The following is an 8492-nucleotide window of genomic DNA, read 5'->3' as shown; positions in this document are numbered from 1 at the left end:
GTCCACTTTAGTCAACTCTGCTCTCATACCTTCAAAGTCTCCTTTATTTAAGCTTAGTACACTGGTTTGAGATCCAACTCTCTCACCCTCCAACTGAATTTGCAATTCAACCATGTTATGGTCACTCATTCCAAGGGGATCCTTTACTAGGACATTTTTTTATTAATCCTGTCTCATTACACAGGACCAGATCTAAGATTGCCTGCCCCCTGGTTGGTTCAGTTACATACTGCTCAAGGAACCCATCCCTAATGCACTCTATGAACTCTTCCTCAAGGCTGCCCTGCCCAATTTGATTTGTCCAGTCAATATGAAAGTTAAAATCCCCCATGATTATAGCTGTTCCCTTATTACAAGCCCCAACTATTTCCTGATTTATACTCCGACCAACAGAGTTGCAACTGTTAGGAGGCCTATAGACTATGCCAACTAGTGACTTTTTCCCCTTATTATTCCTTATCTCCACCCAAACTGTTTCACTATCCTGATCCTTTGACCCAATATCATTTCTCACTATTGCAGTGATTCCTTCCTTTATTTACATAGCCACCCCACCTCCTTTTCCTTTCTGTCTGTCCTTCCAATTGTCAAATACCCCTGGATGTTTAGTTCCCAGTCATGGTCACCTTGCAGCCATGTTTCTGTAATGGCCACCAGATCATACTCATGTGTAGTTATTTGTACCGTCAACTCGTCTATTTTGTTACGAATGCTGCGTGCATTCAGATAAAGAACTTTAAAATATGTTTTGTGACAATTTATTCCTGCTTTTACCCCTTTTACTACTCTACCTTTATCTTTATACATTCGGTCCCTTCCTGACACTCTCTGGTTTTTAATTCCCCCACTGCTACCTTGCTCTATTGCCTTCTCCGCTGACATTTTTATTTTTCGCTCTCTTGAAACCTCCCCCCCACTAATTAGTTTAAAGCCCTCTCTACAGCCCTAGTTATTCGATTCGCCAGGATTCTAGTCCCAGCACTGGCCAAGTGAAGTCCATCCCAACAGAACAGCTCTCTTCCGTCCCAGTACTGGTGCCAGTGTCCCAAGAAGCAAAACCCATTTCTCCCACACCAGTCTTTGAGCCATGCATTTAACTCTCTGATTTTATTTACTCTAGCCAAATTTGCTCGTGGCTCAGGTAGTAATCCAGAGATTATTACCCTTGTGGTTCTGCCTTTTAATTTGGCCCCTAGCTGCTCATACTCCCTCAGCAGAACCTCTTTCCTTGTCCTATCTATGTCGTTGGTACCAACATGGACCACGACAACTGGATCCTCCCCCTCCCACTCCAAGTTTCTCTCCAGCCCAGAAGAAATGTCCTTAACCCTGGCACCGGGCAGGCAACACAGCCTTCGGGACTCTCGCTCTCAGCTGCAAAGAACCCTATCTATCCCCCTAACGACACTATCCCCTACCACTACAACATTTCTTTTTACTCCCCCAACTTGAATGGCCCCTCATTCCACGGTGCTGTGGCCAGGTTGCTCATCCTCCCTGCAGTCCCTGTTCCTGTCCTCACAGGGAGTAAGAGCCTCGAACCTGTTGGACAAGAGCAAGGGCTGCAGCTCCCCCAACACTACCTCCTGGATCCCCGTACCTGCCTCACTCATAGTCACACCCTCCTGTCCCTGACCACGGAATACATCTGAATCAGTTAATCTAATTGGTGTGACTACTTCCTGGAACACAGAGTCCAGGTAACTCTCCCCCTCCCTGATGTGTCGCAGTGTTTGAAGCTCGAACTCCAGCTCATCAACACAGAGCCGGAGTTCCTCGAGCAGCCAACACTTACTGCAAATGTGATCACTGTGAGCATCAATGGTGTCCACCAGCTCCCACATATTGCAGCAGTAACACATCACCTGCTCTGCCATTCTATGTAATTAATTAAAGTTAGTATTATTATTTTTAAATACCCTCTGCCCCGATTCTAGATGATGAATATCACACCTCTATTTAATTGAACTTACCAACTTATAAAGGTTTAAAAGGGAAGGAAAAGTACTCACCAACCAGCCAATCACCTACCAGCTTGGCTGTGATGTCACTTTTGAATTCTGGCCTCCCTTGACCAGAGCGCAGAACCTACCGTGCCATGCACTGTTTCAGGTGTAACGTTCAGCAGGGAGCCCAATGTAGCGTGGCCGTAGCGTCCCTGGAATGAGGCAGCATTGTCTTAAAGCTAGCCTGTCATTTTAGAAAGCAGCCTCAAGCCCTTAAAGGGGAAACTGCCTTCTAAAATGAAAAAAAAAATCGTTTAAAAATAGGCAGTCTTTAGCACTTAGAGCCTTCTCAAAAATAAATTAAAAATAATTCCAAAATGGGAGTCTTCAGCTCTTAAAGATGAGCTTCCTTCTGCACGTAAAAAAATGGTGAAAGTGCTTCAGCACAAACACAAATGGATCAACAAGCCAGGGAAAGGGCACCCAGGGTTTCTCACGCTGCACTCCAGCTTTGTGCAGGTGGTCAACACTGGAAGAGGGGTCCTCTACCCACAGCGGGCCAGGAGGCCCCCCCAGAAAGAATGATGTGGGACCAGATCATCGAGGCTGTCACTGCCAGCAGTGTCGCCTCCCATGACCTGGCTCCAGTGCCCAAAAAAGTTTCATGACCTCAGACCAGTGGTCAAGGTCAGTGAATGCATCTTCAAAAGCCGCCTCTTACCAACTGCACCACTAGCCTCACACACTGCTCAATGCACGACCCCCCCATCACTCACCTACCAACAATCTGTACCAAACTCAATGCACACCTCCCATTCCTAACTTCACCTCACCCCCTTGGAGGAGACGGTGCAGGCCATTCTTGGTAGGGGCATGGCTCAGCCCTTGGACAGCAGTGGGGCTGAAAGGATACAAGATGCTGGTATCCTCATACGTTATCCTCCTTCTCATATCCCACTTCCCCCTCATCTACAATCTCTTCTGATTTACAGCTGTGCATGGTGTAAGCATGCAGCTCTTGTTTTCCCGCCCTTCCCTCACCACAACCCTACCTTTGTGCCTTTCTCATTTCACACACCCAAGAAATGCAGCCTGCCCAGCCAGTGGTTGACGAAGAAGAGGAAGAGGAGAGTGAAGAAGAAGAAGAAACACCATCACTTGATTTCACACTCCCAGCCACCAGCTCCTTGAGGTCATCCTGCAAGGCCATCTGCAGCGTCCCCCACTGAAAGTCAGCAGCCTTCCACCAGCCATGCCGCAGCCACTGGGGTAGCACTGCATAAGACCACTAGGATAGGCAAAGGCACACACAAGACAGTCACTAAGGGAATGCACAAGGGTGATTAGTTGATTTCTTGATGTCATATTGGATGCATATATGGATAAAGTTGGATTGGAAAGTTTGCTTTGTGATGGCTTTTATTTCAGCATTGTGGCCAAGAGGACGCTGTGATGGTCAGTAACAAAGGGAAGGTAAAGTGTGGGACTAAAGTTGAAAGGGGAATTGGGGTTGTGGTCCCTGGTACCGCAGTCGGATTATTCCATCGAAGATATCCCGGCCAGAGAGGTGCTGTCTGGGTTGCATCCTTCCTTCTGCTTCCTCCTCTTCTGCTTCTTCCTCTTTTGCTTCTTCCTCTTCCCTCTGCGAGCAGATAGTCCCGTTTTCTGCCTCTTCTTCCTCTCCATGTGCCCCCAGGACTGTGAGCAAGTGGTCTTCTCGGAAGCTGAACACTGCAGATGATGGAAATCTGAAATAAAAGCAGAAAATGCTGGAAATACTTAACAGGTCAGGCAGCATCTTAACCTGAAACATTAACTCTGTTTCTCTCTCCATAGATGTTGCCTGGCCTGCTGAGTATTTCCAGCATGTTCTATCTTCTCAGAGGCCTTCCTTTACCATCTGAAGCCTTTCAAGCATCCAGCAGCACTCCCTGCACACTTTAACAACTTTTTTAATCAATTGCACCAAGCCACTACTTCAATAAAAAAAGTCCAAAAGCTGAAATCCAAACTTACCTGAAAGATGTGTGGGTCCCTATAAGAAGCACTGACAGTGTCTCTGCAGAGCTGCCTCACGCACGTTTTTCTGTGCATATTTAGGACAGGGCATTATGGCGTGCGAGAACATCCAAAATAGCAATTGTGGTGTCAAAACAGGCGTTGCATGCCGATTGACATCACGATCTGCTTACTTAAATTTGAGAGGCCAGTGCTGTCAACGACAGCGCTATGGCCCTCACCAAAATGGCGGCTGCTGTGTCCTGCCCGAAGCGGGTGGAAGTGAGGCGGCCGCCACTTTTTCAACAAAACCGGCCTTAATGGCCGGCGCTACACTGGGGAATTTCTAGGCCATGACGCGACTCTCGAGGCCTACTTAAAGCAGGGACATGCCTCTTAAATCAGGGACATGCCTCTTAAAGCCAGGTTGCATTTCTTGCCTGCATTTATAATGGAAAAATTGTGGAAGACTTTTTGAGGACATAGATGAGGCTGCCCCCCAACCCCCCCCCCCACTTTTCCGATGCCTCCCTGGGAGTCCGAGTGGAGGAAGTGAGGGCAAGGAAGGAGCAGCTGCTCGCTATAACAATGGTGGAACAGATCGAGTACGCTGGGTCTGCACCGAGGAACATAACGCAGGGCCTGCTGACAGACGCAATTACAGTGGATATCTAAAGTGTCTTACCTCATGCTGTGCACGTTTGACTGTTGTTGAGCATTCATTCTCTGTGTGTAGCAGGTGCTTGAAGGACACTTGAAGGAATCTGACAAAAAAAGACAATCTTAAATTGCTGACGGCGCTGAAACTTAATTAGGGACATTTAATTGGTGCATTAGATCAATGAGCATGTGACGACTGATGACGTTGTTGCACATTTATTAAGTTACTCTGGTGTTTGTTTTGATGCATTCACGTACTTTCGTTATTAATAACATATGGTACATCAGCTTCATTGAGGAGAATATACATTCAGATAGTCCTTCGGGTTTCATTAACTTTCTCCACAGTTTACCACAGGTTTCCCCAAAAACTGAACAAGGTGGACTACACCGTCCAGTGGCCCATGTCATTATCCCAGCTCTTACAGTAGGTTTGGTAATGGAATCAGGTGAGGCAAAAGCTTCTCAAGCAGCTGGATCAGTGGTTAGCAATCATGTCTGCCTTAACTGTTCCTTTCACCCTGGTTCCTGACATTACACCGCAGGACGCCTCCTCGTAGGACTGCTCCTGGGCCTGGCTAAGAAAGCCATCATTTGGCCCAGGCAGCGGGCGGTCGAGGGGGTCGTCCAGCCAGATTGCCTGCCTCTCTTCCGCGGCCATGTTCGCGCCCGGGTGGCCCTGGAGATGGAGCACGTGGTGTCTGCCGGCACGCTTGAGTATTTCCGTGACCGGTGGGCGCCGCGGGGACTGGAGTGCATCATCAACCTGGCAATCAAATTCTAATTTAATTTGTTTACGTTTCATTTGAACCTTTGTTAATTTACAGTCAATGGGCTAAAAATTCGGTTTCGCCGCGCCAGGTCTTTAGTGCCCGAAATTTTGCGCTGGCCCGGATTCCCGTAGCGCCTGCCTGAAATTCAGTCGCGCCGGCCCAAGACGGAGGCGGGCGCTATTGCAGGGTTTGGCCGCCTCGTTTGGGGCGATGTATGTAAGTTTCAGGCGTCCAGCTGCCGCTGCGGCACCCGATGCGGTGCGGCAGGCTGGGGTACTGCAGGCCTCCTCCTTCTCTTAAGGAGGAGCTGCCTGCAGCCGTGAGTTCGGCGCGGGATTCCCCCGGCAAATGAGCCCGGCACCCCGGAGAAGTGCCGGGCTCGCGGGAGTCACACATCAATGCCGCGGGGGGGTGGTGCAGGAGTCCGGGGAGGGAGGTGCGGCCAGGCGGCCGCCGGGAAAGCGGCCGGCCGCCCCTCCACCTTTATGCGCCGGCCTTTCGGAGCTGCAAGGCACCGTTTTACAAACGCTGTTTGCGGCCGCAACTGAATTTGGCCATCGGGCCGGAACAGCATTGCAACCGGGGCACTGCGCGCACCGATGATGTCATCGGTGCCGGCGCAGCGCTACCGGCTAACGCCGATGTTAGGGTCCATCTGAATTTCGGGCGATAAAAAACTCCAGGCGCAAACCACTTTATAGCCAATAAGTGGGCGCAAACGCGACTGAATTTCTAGGCCAATTTGTTTAAGTACCAACCAAAAGGGTACACCGCAGGACGCTGGTCCACGGAGGCTTAACACATTTGTCTGAAATTCTTCTGTTTGCTATTTTAGTGGAGGTGTTAGCCCGTTTGCTTTAAACGGGTAAATGTCCCCACAGAGTAGCAGAGGAAGGAGCTTCCGATGAATGCGTTAAGTGTTCACACATTAGTAGCCCGTTGCATAATGTCACAACCCTGGCGCTTTCCATCACAATGTATCGGGAGTTAGTCTGAGCCTGGTAAACAGACGCTCTCATTACAGCACAGCAGCATCAACTTTTCAGCTTTGAAAGGAAGTGACCAAGGATGGGCCTCTTGCGCATCATTGACTTAAGTTGCCAGCCCACGTCCCACAGCATGTTCAGTGCAATTACTTCTTCTCAGAAATCATAGGCTTCTATTCGGGGTGGTTTTGAATTATCAGCTTTTTTGGGACAGCGACAGCTTTTTTCCCCCGGAAGCTGTTGGTCATCTTTTGCGAGTTATCTTGGGTTAGTTTGGGTCATTTTTCTGCTTGTCTCCACACATGGTTAGGCTCTGATTTTCATGGTGCTGTTCTTCCTCTGGCCTGTTACACCTAAAATCAACAGGGCAAACAAAAATAAACAGGGTCAAAAAAAGAAAAAGAAAGGGGATAGCAAAGCCAAAATGGAACCCCTTACATTTGTTTTTCAGTGTATATCCCCTATTTGTTTTAAATATTTCTTATTAACAGCATCTATTTCTGTCTTCTGTTTTTTCCTCTTCTAATGCTCTTTCTATATTGCTCCTTACTTCCAGTTCCTCGTGGATTCATGGCACTTTGCAAAGGAACATTTCGCTGTTTGAAGCTAGTTCGCTGGGTGGTGAGATGGCTTCAAATGCAGCAGCTTCCCCTCTATAGCCAGCTTTCCCTTTCAAGAATCCCTTTCAGTTATGTATATCTCTCATAGCCCGTTGATGTTTAGCGTCACTTGTATTTGAGCTGATTAGGATTAACCGATTGCCCTCTCACTGTCTGCTATATTGCAGCTTCAATTTGTAAATTAACAGAATTTCAGCCTAAGAAATAAAAATAAGGAGACGGGTGATGGGGTTGCAGTGCTGCGTAAGATGAGTGATAGCACAAAATTGATATAATTGTTTCAGCGATCAAAATGGGCACTAATGGATAAGTTGTAGATATAGAATCAGATTGAATCAGGCTGTATAGCTAGAATGGTATTTTACAGGTGTAGGGTAGAGTAAGTAAGTAACAAAGAATCACTTGCATTTATATAGCATCTTTCATGACGTCTTGCTTTTATTAAAAATATCGGCCACTTGTTTCACTTTCTATTGAAATCAATGGACAGTAAAATTGGGGAAGGTGTAAAACGGGCAGTCAATTCAATCCCGTCAGGTGGGTTAGGTTCAAATTACCCCCAGCATATCTGAACTAGAAGGACAACTACTAAAAATGTCCAAAAGGAAAATAAAATAACTATGGAAACAGCCTGCAGCAACACGAATGCCCAAATGGGAAGCCCAATGCTTTTTAACCTCACACACAATTTATCTACAAAGTACATCACTAACTATCATCAACAGCAAGCTGCAATATCACTTATTGGAATATGATTGTTTGCATAAATAAGAGTTTAGCTAAAGAACTACCTGCATTTATTTTACAAATATAGGGCTAAAAATTGAAGGCACTAACTTCGCCAGGGAAAAATTAGCACCCCCGTGACAGAAATTGAGTGGTAGCCCCCCAAGAGGGAAGCAGGGCGCTACTGGAAGCACCCCACCTCCCTCTTGGGGCGCTGCGACGGAATATCGCGGCGCTACGTGCCGTAGCACCTCGCCTTTAAATATCACCTCCCCGGCCGCAGGTAGGCCCCCCTGACCCCATCAGACATAGCGTCCGGCGGTAAGTCAGGGGATGCTCCCGAAGATTGCGGCCAGGGCGCGAGCGTGGCGCTGCGCACGCCAATGATGTCATCGCCGGCGGCGCAGCGCCACGGGGCGCTACTGGTTACCGCTGCCGCTAACCTCCCGCTGAATTTCGCGGGAGGCGTGGGTGGCGCCGCGTCCGGGCGCTAGTTGCTTTGGTCGCTAACGGGAGGCGCAAAGCAACCAAATTTTTCCCCCATAGTATTTTCTTACTTTAAACAACCCCTTTCACTTTTTCTTTTTTGCATTTTACTTTTTTTTGTGTGTATTTTTTTTTCGCTTTAGGTCCCTGCACACAACCAATGCCTTCTCAGCTAAGAGAACAGGTGGGCAACTTACTCCCAGATCTCTGACCGTCCCATTCTACTGTGATCCGTGGAGTCTCACCCTCTAAATTTACTTCCACGTGGTGACTTGCTCATTTTCTGTTGATTTCCCT

General features: G+C 48.0%; 1 long non-coding RNA gene across 1 annotated transcript; it reads right to left on the bottom strand.

The window, feature by feature from the left end:
• Positions 1 to 3274: 3274 nt before the first annotated feature.
• On the bottom strand, positions 3275 to 6712 carry LOC147112944 (uncharacterized). The gene is made up of 3 exons (XR_015079454.1): positions 6514 to 6712; positions 4630 to 4708; positions 3275 to 3694 (listed from the first exon to the last, which is right to left on the bottom strand). It is a non-coding gene; the product is annotated as an uncharacterized LOC147112944 (long non-coding RNA).
• Positions 6713 to 8492: the final 1780 nt, after the last annotated feature.

The sequence above is a fragment of the Somniosus microcephalus genome, chromosome 9 (assembly GCF_052327205.1).
Source record: "Somniosus microcephalus isolate GS21.2 chromosome 9, FLI_Smic_1.0, whole genome shotgun sequence".
Lineage (NCBI taxonomy): Eukaryota > Metazoa > Chordata > Chondrichthyes > Squaliformes > Somniosidae > Somniosus > Somniosus microcephalus.
The sequence above is the reverse complement of the archived record's forward strand: the minus strand, read 5'-3'. Positions and strand labels throughout refer to the sequence as shown.